The following is a 12,266-nucleotide window of genomic DNA, read 5'->3' as shown; positions in this document are numbered from 1 at the left end:
TAGAATGCCACTGGAGGGTCACCCCCTCCCCAAGATACAACTCCACCCCAAAAGGGCCCTTAAAGACTATCTGCTTCCGAACAAGCCCACAAGAAAACCAGTATTCCTCCAAGTCATCAGGATACACGATCTCCTCTTCATCGTAGGGTTGCCAGTAGATCTGCCAACAAAATTGTTTCAGTTAAATAAGCAAAGAGGAATCAGTTCAAGAAGAATAAGAAGACTCAGAGAAGTTTTGTTGATCATTAGCAGGGTAGCTGCCAACTCATTGAGCTGGAGATGTACTTGCAGCTCATTGGAAAGAGAACACCTAGCCTTCCCCCAGCAAGTCACTTGGGGGATGTAAGGAGCCGACTCGTCAGGGAGGCCAGGGGCTTGGAACCCAAGAACCTCATAGAACCAGACCTATTAAGGAAATAAGAGAGCAATATCAAGAATCAAACAAAGTTTGAAGACTAAAAGAAAAAAAGAAAAGAGGAATCAGGGGAGCGAAGCATACCCAAAGAATGTAGGTGCAGCCAGTCAAGCCTGAAGCGCCGAAGGCAAGGCATTCTAACATCCTCAAAAAGTGAGCATAGGCAGACCCGCCCCAGTCGAAGGACACTGCCTCATGGAAATCCTCAAAGAAACAAGCAAGAATGGTGTCTGTGCGGCCTCGCCCTTCACCAAAAGAACATGGAGACAAGATAAAGGAAAAAACTCCTAGCAGCCTGGTCCAATAACTCCCTGGGGGAGTTGTCATCAATGACACGGTCATCCCACTCCTTTAGGGAAGACAAGAGAATGACGCAAGAGGTCACTATAAAACCCAAGAGTTTCCCAATATCCTCGAGAGGAGGGAGTCACAGAAATAGTTTTCCTGGTGAAGGGAATCCCGATGATCATAAAGAAGTCAAGGGAAGTGATGGTTACCTCCCCAGCAGGCACGTGAAATGTATGAGTCAACGGCTACCAGCAGTCCACCAAAGCATGAACTACAGGAGTGTCTAGCTTGGGCGCAACTACCTGAGCAATACACCCCAAGCCAGTCAAGTCCACCCTCTCCCTCACGGCAGGATGAAGATGCGAGTACCATGACAAGACGTCGTTGGTACAACAGGACTTCTTATAAATAGGGGAGTAAAGCTCCTACAACATATTGAGTGAAAATCAAATACTGAATAAGAACATGCGTTGCATGAAAAGAGAAGAAAAGGTGAGCACCATTTATCTTCTTAAGAGCCCGACCCCAGATGGTGTAGCATTTGTTGAATATGGTGTCCACCAAAATACTGCTCGTGTACCACTCCGCCTTCAGGTCGCCAGACACCTCGGAGGTAGAAGATGACGGCCTGCCTCATTTGGATGAAGACATGGCGAATGGCTCACAAGAGCAATGGAAAAACAATAGAGAAAGAGTAAAATGAGAAAAAGCAAGGAAGAGAGAAAAAGAAGAGAGGGGGAGGTGAGAAATGGGGTCCACCCCCTCCCCTTTTTATAGAAATTTCATTTTGACGGCCCAATGGGCTGTGGGCGCGTGCCTAGAGGTGCCACGTAGTGGCCCAGGCTGCGGCCCCGCATGGCACAGTCGTGTAGGCTCACGGCCCCAAGCAGAGCTGGCAGCACAGTGCACCAAAAAAAAGTTTTTTTTTAGTTGCAAGCCCGCCTTACCATGCACTTTGAAAAAAAACTGGCTGCAAGGCCATCTCTTCTAATTTTTTTTCCAGTGGTTGCGGTGCCATCTCATCGTATGTTTTCCAAAAATGGGTCTCAATGCCATCTCATCGTATGCTTTCTAAAAATTGGTCACGATGCCATCTCATCATATGTTTTTCAAAACTGGTCGCAAGGCCATCGCATCGAATGTTTTCCCCAGTGGGTCACGATGCCATCTCATTGTATGCTTTCTAAAAATTGGTCACGATGCCATCTCATTGTATGTTTTCAAAAAAAATAAAAATCGGTTGCGATGCCATCTCATCGTACTTTTTTCCAGTTTCGTTGGGATGCTATCTCATTGTGCTTCTTTTTCCCAGTCGGTCACAATGTTGTCTCATCGTTCACATTTCAAAATCCGATCATGATGCCATCTCATCGTTCACATTTCAAAATCCAGTCGCGATGCCGTCTCATCATTCACATTTTAAAATTTGATCGCGATGCCGTCTCATTGTTCACATTTCAAAATTCGGTCGCCATGCCGTCTCATCATTCACATTTCAAAATTCAATCGCGATGTCATCTCATTGTTCACATTTCAAAATTTGGTCGCAATGCCGTCTCATCGTTACACATTTCAAAATTCGGTCGTGATGCCACCTCATCATTGCACATTTCAAAATTCGGTCCCGATGCTGTCTCATCGTTCACATTTCAAAATTCGGTCACGATGCCGTCTCATCGTTCACATTTCAAAATTAGGTCGCGATGCCGTCTCATCGTTCACATTTTAAACTTTGGTCGTGATGCCATATGATCATTACACATTTCAAAACTCGATCGCAATGCCGTCCCATCGTTCACATTTCACAATTCGATCGCGATGCCGTCTCATCGTTCACATTTCAAAATTTGGTCCCGATGCCATCTCATCATTCACATTTCAAAATCTGGTCACGATGCCGTCTCATCGTTCACATTTCAAAATCTAGTCGCAATGCCATCTCATCGTTTGGTCGTGATGCCACCTCATCATTTTCTCGCGATGCCATCTCATCGTTTGGTCGCAATGCCATCTCATCATTTGGTCACGATGCCATCTAATCATTTGGTCGCTATGCCATCTTTTTTTTTTAACCCAAATATTCATTGGGACCCGGGCCGGCCCCTGGAATTTTATTAAAACATATTAAAGAAATTTAAGTCCATTGGGGGGGACTTACTCGCCTTACCCCAAAACCAATCTTTACAAGAAATTCACTCACTCTCAAACCCAACCCCAAAGCAACCAGCCTACACTCGCAGGACTGGAAAGCCAATGGCATCTTCTTGAATAATCTGCCTTAACACAGGTGGAATGTCCATGTCGCCCATATAGTCTGTGTCACACAAAGAATTGTAAGCCTAGTTTGCAAGCCAGTCCGCCGCTCTGTTTTTCTCCCTGTACATGAAAGCTAACACTGGGTAGAGCTCCTCCACCAATCTCAAGACTTCTTGGAACTAGTACCAAGCCTGCCAAATCCTGCACTGCTTATTAACCACACTGTAAATGGTAGAGGCTGAATCCGAATCAACATAGATCCCCTTGAGATCCAGATTGCGACAAAGACATAGCCCATCCTGAAGCGCCCTTAACTCAGCCATAGAGTTCGTACTTGCACCATAAAATCTAGCGCAAGCAGCTACCACCTTTCCTTCACCGTCTCGAATGATGCACCCTCCCCCACTCATCCCCGGGTTCTCCCTGCAAGCCCCATCAACATTGACTTTAAAAGAGTTTATGGGTGGGCTCCAAGCAACCAGCCTTGGAGGTTTACACTTAGGAGGATGATGCAAAATTCCAAAGAATTGCAAGACTAGTGCCTCCTGCATGGATGGACTCTTTACACTAGAAAACTCAATTGGAATATCATGTATCCACCCCCTTATAACTTCCACAATCATTCTAGCCGAACGGGGTTTCTCTCCATGTTTCCTGGAATTTTGCTCTTTCCATAGCTCCTATACAACAAAGGAAGGAATCAAACCTGTAATGATAGCGCAGAGGCTTCGTCTGCTAGCATGGCCTTGCCAAAAATGCACTCTGGACCTCACCTCTTGCCATGGAATAACTTTCACATATAGCAAACGGGCATAGAATTCCCAAACCTTGGCTGCCGTCCCCCCCCCCACACCAAGCAGTGTGATGTCGTTTCAGCCTTAGGTGAGCCACAACAAAGGCACTTCGACATCAGCGGTATTCCAATCCTTTGAATTGAGCCATCAGTTGGTATCCCTCCGCATAAAATCCGCCAGGAGAAGAAACCAATTTTGGTGGGGATCATGCGATTCCAAATCCAACTAGCAAAGGACGTATCTGGAGCCGTGTTTCTGATGGTATTCCAAATTGCCTTCGATGAAAGAATACCTCTTTTGTCTGGAGTCCAAATCAGAACATCGTCCTTCTCAGAAAGGCTAAACCTTCCATTCATTACACCATCGCGAACCTCATCCGAGTCAATCTTGAGCAGCTCCTCTTGTTCCCAACTGCCATCCATATTCAGGACGTCTTTGACATAGATTGATAGATCAATATTCAGTGCCCCATCCACCTGATCAATGAGTGCCCCCCATCCAGACCAGTTATCAGTTGTGCGGTTAACATTTCCTCTCCCAAGCAGCCACCTTGAGTTAGAGAGAAGGAGATCCTTAAGCGACAGTGCCCTACGCCATGAGATGGATCCCATTGAAGGGGGAGCTGCCAGAACCATGTGCAAGTTTTTCAGAAATTTAGCTTTAAAGAAAGCTGCCAAAAGGGTCTCCATAGTGAGGACGCCCCACAGCCCCTTCAGTCTAAGGGCAGTTCCAGTGTCTTCCAAGCGCCTAACTCCAAGCCCTCCCTCTGAAAAAGGTCGACAAACCTTCTCCCAACTAACCCAATGATGTCAGTTACCCCACTCCAATGCTCCCCATAAAAAATTTGCACAAATACTGTCAAATCTTTGAATCACTGCTTTGGGGACGTCCAATGTGGAAATGATGTGTACTGGCATAGAAGAAAGCACATGATTAAGGAGAATCAACCTCCCCCCTGTGGACAGCATTTTACCCTTCCAACCCGCCACTTTCCTACATGTTTTAGACAAGAAATCCTCTAAGAAATTCACTCGCAGATGGCCAGCATAGAGAGGGGTACCAAGATAAGTAAGGGGCAACTTCTTTCGAGAGAACCCTATAACTGCTTCAATCTTGCGACACCGCCGATCCAGGGCCTTCTTCCCCACGACAAAACAACTTTTGTTTTTATTTACCAACTGTCCGGATGCCCCTTCAAAGCGAGCAATAAAACCAATAATTTGTTTTAAAGAGGTTTTCAAGCCTTGCGAGAAGATAATGGTATCGTCTGCAAACAAACTGTGAGTAACACCTGGGCCCCCCCTCGGCAATTTATAATATTGGGCCCTCCCTTCGCTGAATAAAGATTGTAAGCCCCTACTGAACACTTCCTCTACCAGTATGAACAGAGTTAGAGAAAGAGGATCGCCTTGTCGTACCCCCCTAGTGGATTTAAATTAGGCCAATCCACTCTTCACCAAAGCCAAACCTGCTCAACACTTCAAACAAGAAACCCCACTCCAACCTATCATATGCCTTTGCCATATCCAGCTTGAGAACCACGTTCCCACCTCTAGTAGCCCTATTGATATCATGAACAACCTCTTGGACCAGTGTAATATTGTCATGGATGCACCTGCCCTGTACAAAAGCTCCTTGTTCCTCAGAGATAATATTAGGTAGCATAATAGCTAAATGAATCAAAATGATTTTAGCAATTATCTTATATGCAAACTTGCATAGACTGATAGGGCGAAAGTCAGACATTACCTCAAGGTTCTCCTTTTTCGGAATGAGCACCAAGTTAGCTGACGTGTATCCTCTTGGTAGCAAACCCCCCAAGAAGAAATCTTCAACCGCCCGCCAGACATCCTCCCCCACTATCTCCCAGCATGTTGTGAAAAAGTAGCCAGTGAACCCATCAGGGCCTGGAGCACTGTCCTTAGAAAGGCCAAAAACCGCCTTCCTAACCTCTTCCAAACTGGGCGTCCTCATGAGCATCTCATTGTCAGCTTCTGTGACCAATCTTGGGATGATTTCCAAGAGGTCCTCATCATGTCTACACTCCTGGGCCAAGAAAAGATCAGCAAAGAACCGGGATACTTCAATTGCAACGCCCTCTTGCCCGTGGATCCAAACACCATTAGCATCCTTGATTTTTTCTACCCCTCCATAGCACCTGCGAACATTAACCATGGGGTGAAAGAATTTGGTGTTTCTTTCCCCCTCCTTGAGGCACTTCACACGTGACTCTTGAAGCCAAAAAATTTCCTCTTGTAACAACACATCTTGCAGCATTTTCTTGGCTTCCATGAGTTTTCTCTTTGCATCTTCACTGGGGAACTGCTCCGCTTCAATTTCAGCTTTGCAAACCCTATCTGTAGCATTCCTTGCATTCTGATGTATATTTCCAAACACTGTCTTATTCCACACCCTAAGCCATGTGCGAAGATTTTTCAATTTCAAATATGGGATCTGGAGAGGTGTGCCCAACACAAGAATCCCCCAACATTGTCTAACACACTTCAAAAAATCAGGGTTGTGAATTCACCTAGAGGGGGGGTGAATAGGTGAAGGTTGGAAAATTAAAAAAATCATGCAAAAATAAAACAGATTACCAATGTTAAGATAACCAATAAACAAGCAATAATTAAAAGAGTGACACAAGTGATTTATAGTGGTTCGGCCAACACTTTCCTACGTCCACTCCTCTCACCTTAGAGAGAATTTCACTATATCAAATCTTGAGTGAGAGCAAGAGGACTCGTACAACTCTTGAGAAACGAGCAAGAGGACTCAACAACAACTAATCTGGAGTTAATGAGCAAGATGACTCAACCTACTCTTGATTCCGAGCTAGTGAACTCAACCTACTTATATAAAGTAAAAGTGGTACTAAGGGGTTTAGAATTACCTTAAACCTTAGTAAAGATGTGCTACCTTTCAAACTATTAAGCTTTAATGCAAATATGAATGAAGGGAGCTAAGTGAGATTGAATGCCTTGGATTGGTGCTTGAATTCTCACTTGAGAGTGACTTGTTCTTGAAGGCTCTTGATTATGATTAGTAGTGGTGTTTAGAGCCTTAAACAAGGGGGTATTTATGGGCTAGATGGCTTAAATTAATTAGGAATCTAGATTAGGATCGGATTCCAAACGCCCTATATAATCCGGTATGCTGGATTCCAATCCGGTATATCGGATTACCTAATTTCCTTATTGAACAAGGGAATAAAGGTCAAATTATAACAGTAATTTAAGGATCTAGTATGCTGAATACTATGAATTCACCTAGAGGGGGTGAATAGATGAAGGATGGAAAATTAAAAGATTATGCAGAAATAAAATAAATTATCAATGTAAAAATGACCAATAAACAAACAATAAATAAGAGAGTGACACAGGAGATTTATAGTGATTCGGCCAACACTTGCCTACGTCCACTCCTCTCACCTTAGAGAGAATTTCACTATATCAAATCTTGAGTAAGAGCAAGAGGACTCGTACAACTCTTGAGAAATGAGCAAGAGGACTCAACCTACTCTTGATTCTGAGCAAGAAAACTCAACCTATTTAAATAAAATAAAAATGATACTAAGGGGTTTTAGAATTACCTCAAACCTTAGTAAAGATGTGCTACCTTTCAAACAATGAAGCTTTAATGCAAATATGAATGAAGAGAGCTAAGTGAGATTGAATGCCTTGGATAGATGCTTAAATTTTCACTTGAGAGTGACTTGTTCTTGGAGGCTCTTGATTGTGATTAGTAGTGGTATTTAGAGCCTTAAACAAGTGGGTATTTATAGACTAGATGGCTCAAATTAATTAGAAATCTAGATTAGGATCGAATTCCAAAAGCCATAAATAATACGGTATGCTGGAAGTCAATCCTGTATGCCGGATCACCTAACTTCCTTATAAAACAGAGGAATAACGGTTAAAAAATAAACAAAGATTTAAGGATCCGGTATGCTGGATACTCATCCGGTATGCCGGATCAGTGCGAAACTAAGCCAGAATGGATCCGGTATGCCAGATGGTTATCCAGCGTACACCGGCATGCTACTGTGACTATTTTCCTGAGACTCCCATTGATCCGGTATGCCGGATTGGGAACCGGTATGCCTGATTGGGCAATTTTAGTGGAAATAAGTCCAGTTTCAATAAGGGTTTGGTTTGGGGGTTTCAAACCCAAAAAGTCACATGTCTAAGGGGTCAAATTACCTCCTAAGGACATTCTAAATGGATGTATGCGTGCGTGTGTGCATTACATCAATTTGTGACTTAAGATTATAAAAATTACAAAGTCTTCACAAAATCTTCAATCTTCAATAGGCTTTTTGGTCTTCAAGTATTGACTTTTGACTTCCATGACTCTGGAATCATTTTGAGCAATTATTCTTGTATACGCTCTTGTGTTTGTTCTTGTGTATGCTCCCCCTCACTTGGTGCTACGGTCTCATCTAAATACTTTAAACAAATGTTAGTTAAAGAGAGACTTTATTTGTTATCATCAAAACATGTCTTGGAGTGTTATAAGGAGTTTTTCTCAACAATCTCCCCCTTTTTGATGATGATAAATAATCCAATTGAATAAAATAATGATAGAGCAAAAACATGCAAAAACATGTAAGCAAATGCAAAACTCCAAATATACATGCATACACAATAAAAATATATTCCAAAACATAGATATATTCACCATTTCCAAAACATTACATTTTATTCTCAAATATTCTCCCCCTTTGTCATTGTCAAAAAGAGGGGCATTACACATCAAGCATTAGCATCAAATGGTGGAATAAGTGGAATAGAGCTTGAGGCACCCGGAAATGGTGGTCTAACTCCTTGAGGGGTGATCCCTTAAGGAGTAGCTCCCAGTGTGTCAAGAGATAGAAAGCCAAGATTGAGAGAGAGTTGATGCATGGCATTAAGAATCTTGTCTTGGCAAACATTTAGAGTCAAATCCGGTCCTCACATCGTTGCAAAGAGAAGTAATATCATCTTGAATTCTTTGTTGACCGAATTCAAGCTCCCTGATCCAAGTATTTGCTTCGTCCATGTAATCATCGATGCTAGAGACCCAATCAAGAAGAGAAGGAGGGGTTTCTTCATGTGCTTGACCAGCCGGTGGAGCATCGTCATCCAAAATCTCATCTGCTTCAATGAAAACATCGGTAGGAGGAGGAATAGCAATGGTGTGGAAGCTAGTTCGAGTGATGTGTTGAAAGGTGATGGTGGATTCCTCCTCTCGAGTAAGATCAATACTAAAAGCTCGAAAGAGACGAGCGAGAAGCCGCCCATATGGAAGATTAGTATGCCGTTGGGGGTGAGCACATGATTCCATATATCGCAAAATGAAATATGGAAGATAAGTGGGTGTATTGGTATAAACACAGAAAGTGAGGTAGGCTTGAGGGGTGAGGTACTTATTTCGATCACCTCCTCGAGGATTATAATTTTGTTGAATAATATAGGAAATGACATGAGGGATGAGGTGAAGTCTACCAGTTACCACGGTTGCCGCCTGAGGATATATTACTTCAAGATGGAGGAGTAAACTTCTTCATGGTTTATGAAGTCTCTAAAAATAGTGCTTTTTAGAGTCCAAGAGATACATGGTCCATCGCAAGAGAGTCCAAGATGGCAAGCAAAATTGGCAATTGAAAGCTCTATGTGAACACTCTTCACATAAGAGTGGAGCTTCAAGGATTCATCCGCCCCGCTGAAATAGAGATTGGCATAAAAGTATTTGACTAGATGAGGGTAGTAAGGTTCTGCCATATTGAGAAGGGGTTCCCAACCAATATCTTTGAACCTTTCTTCAAGTCTAATATTATTGAAAGAAAAGATATCAACTTCACGGCCTTCCTCGATTTTTCGGGCGGGATAGAGGGGCCAACTAGCACGGCAATCAGGAGAGCGAAAGAGACGATCTTCTCCTGGAGCATAAGGTTGCCTTGAGGAGCTTCTAGGTCTTCCCCTTTTGGAAGGTTGTATTCTTTCGAGCACAACATCCTTGCCTTTTCTACTCATATTTGAAAGAGAGAGAGAAAGAAATATGAAGAGGAATTATGTATCACTTGAGAATTAAAGTATAGAGTGAAGAATGAGTGAACAGTGATTAAAAAAATGACAAAAAGAGAAACTTATATAGGCTTGAAAACAAATGTAACAGCTATAAAACGGTCAGAAATCAATTAATCCGGTATACTGTTTGAAGATCCGGTATACCGTTTCACGCAGTAATGGTCAAAAACAGCCAGAGTTACTAATCCGGTATACCGTTTTAAGATCCGGTATACCGTTTTAGCAAAAATAGTGAAAAAAAAATAGCTTAAAATTAAAATGGGTCACACAAGTCGAGGTCTCTTCTAAGAGAGCAGAATCTTTCTTCACTTAAGGGTTTTGTGAAGATGTCCGTAAGTTGCTTCTCGATCTCGACATAATCAAGTCGGATTTCACCTCTTTGAGCTGTATCACGTAGAAAATGATGACGAATGTCAGTATGTTTAGCTCTGGAGTGTAAAATCGGATTCTTGCTAAGATTTATTGCACTTGTGTTATCACATTGAATAGAGGAAGTGTCAAACTTAACTCCGTAGTCTTGGAGGGTTTGCCTCATCCATAGCACTTGTGCACAATATAGTCCTGCGGTGATGTATTCAGCTTCGGTGGTAGAAAGAATAACTGAGTTTTGTTTTTTATTGAACCACGAAACCAAACATGATCCAAGAAAGTAACAAGTACCACTTGTACTTTTTCGATCAACATGACAACCGGCAAAGTCGGCGTCAGAGAAGCTAATAAGGTCAAAGTCATTGTCCTTAGGTACCATAGGCCAATGCTTGGAGTTCCTTTTAAGTACTTAAAAATCCTCTTTATAGTACTCAAATGGGATTGCATAGGTTTGGCTTGAAACCTAGCACAAGCACAGACACTAAACATTATGTCCGGTCTACTAGCCGTTAGGTAAAGTAAACTACCTATCATACCTCTATAATTGGTTGGGTCAATTGGGGTTCCATCTTCATCCTTGGATAGGGTTATAGATGTACTCATTGGAGTACTAGATAACTTCTGTCCATTGATGTCAAACTTCTTTATTAATTCTTTAAGATACTTAGTTTGACTGATGAAAATCCCAGTAGGAGTCAGTTTTATTTGGAGTCCTATAAAGAAGTTCAATTCTCCCATGTGACTCATCTCAAATTCACTAATACATTTACTAAATTCATGACAGAGTGATTCATTTATAGAACCGAAAATAATATCGTCAACATATATCTGAACTAAAATTAAATCATTCTTATCATGCTTAACAAACAGAGTGGTATCTATCTTACCCATTGAAAAGTCGGTATCAACCAGAAACTTACTCAGTCTGTCGTACCATGCTCTTGGGGCTTGTTTCAAGCCATACAAGGCTTTTTTCAGCTTGTAGACATGGTCAGGGAACTTTGAATCTTCAAATCCAGGCGGTTGAATGACGTAAATTTCTTCATTTATATAGCCATTCAAGAATGCGCTTTTGACGTCCATTTGGTGTAACCTGAAATTCTTATGACAGGCAAAAGCAAGAAACATTCTAATTGACTCAAGTCTAGCTACAGGTGCATATGATTCATCAAAGTCAATACCTTCCTGTTGGTTATATCCTTGAGCAACCAGCCTAGCTTTGTTTTTAGTTATGTTACCATTTTCATCAAGTTTATTCCTAAATACCCATCTAGTCTTGATAATCTTGGTGTTAGAGAGTTTTGGCACTAAGTCCCAAATTTGATTTCTTTCAAATTGATTAAGCTCTTCTTGCATAGCAATTATCCAATCACTATCAAAAAGGGCTCCCTCTACAGTCTTAGGTTCTATGGTAGATATAAAGGCTACATTGGAACAAACATTTTGGATTTTACTCCTAGTTTGTATACCTTTATCAAGGTTTCCAATGACAAGGCCAAGTGGATGGTCTTTTATAGTCTTAATCTCTTTAGGAAGTTGATGTACTTGATTATTAGGTTCTTCTAAAGAGACATTTTCCACTCTTTTCCTAATCTCAAGTGCTTCATCTTTATCATCTTCTTCTAAGTCTTTGTACTTGTCCTTGGCCATGGATTCATCAAATTTTACGTTCATATACTCTTCCACAATTAAAGTTCTTTTGTTAAATACTCTATAAGCTCTACTATTTGTGGAATAGCCTAGAAAAATACCATCATCGACATTTTCTTTAAACTTTCCTAAGTTGTCTTTAGTGTTAAGAATAAAACATGCACAACCAAACACTTTAAAGTAATCAACTTTAAGAGGCTTATTATGAAAAAGTTCATAGGGGGTCTTTAACAAAATAGGTCTTATCAAAATCCGGTTTAACACATAACAAGTTGTGTAAACAGCTTCAGCCCAAAAATATTTTGGCAAAGAGTACTCATTGAGCATTGTCCTTGCAGTATCTTGGATAGTTCTGTTCTTCCTTTCAACCACACCATTTGATTGCAGTGTTCTAGGGGCCAAAATGTTATGAGTTATACCTTATTT

This window comes from Telopea speciosissima, chromosome 8 (assembly GCF_018873765.1).
Source record: "Telopea speciosissima isolate NSW1024214 ecotype Mountain lineage chromosome 8, Tspe_v1, whole genome shotgun sequence".
Classification (NCBI taxonomy): domain Eukaryota; kingdom Viridiplantae; phylum Streptophyta; class Magnoliopsida; order Proteales; family Proteaceae; genus Telopea; species Telopea speciosissima.
Note: the sequence above shows the minus strand (reverse complement) of the source record.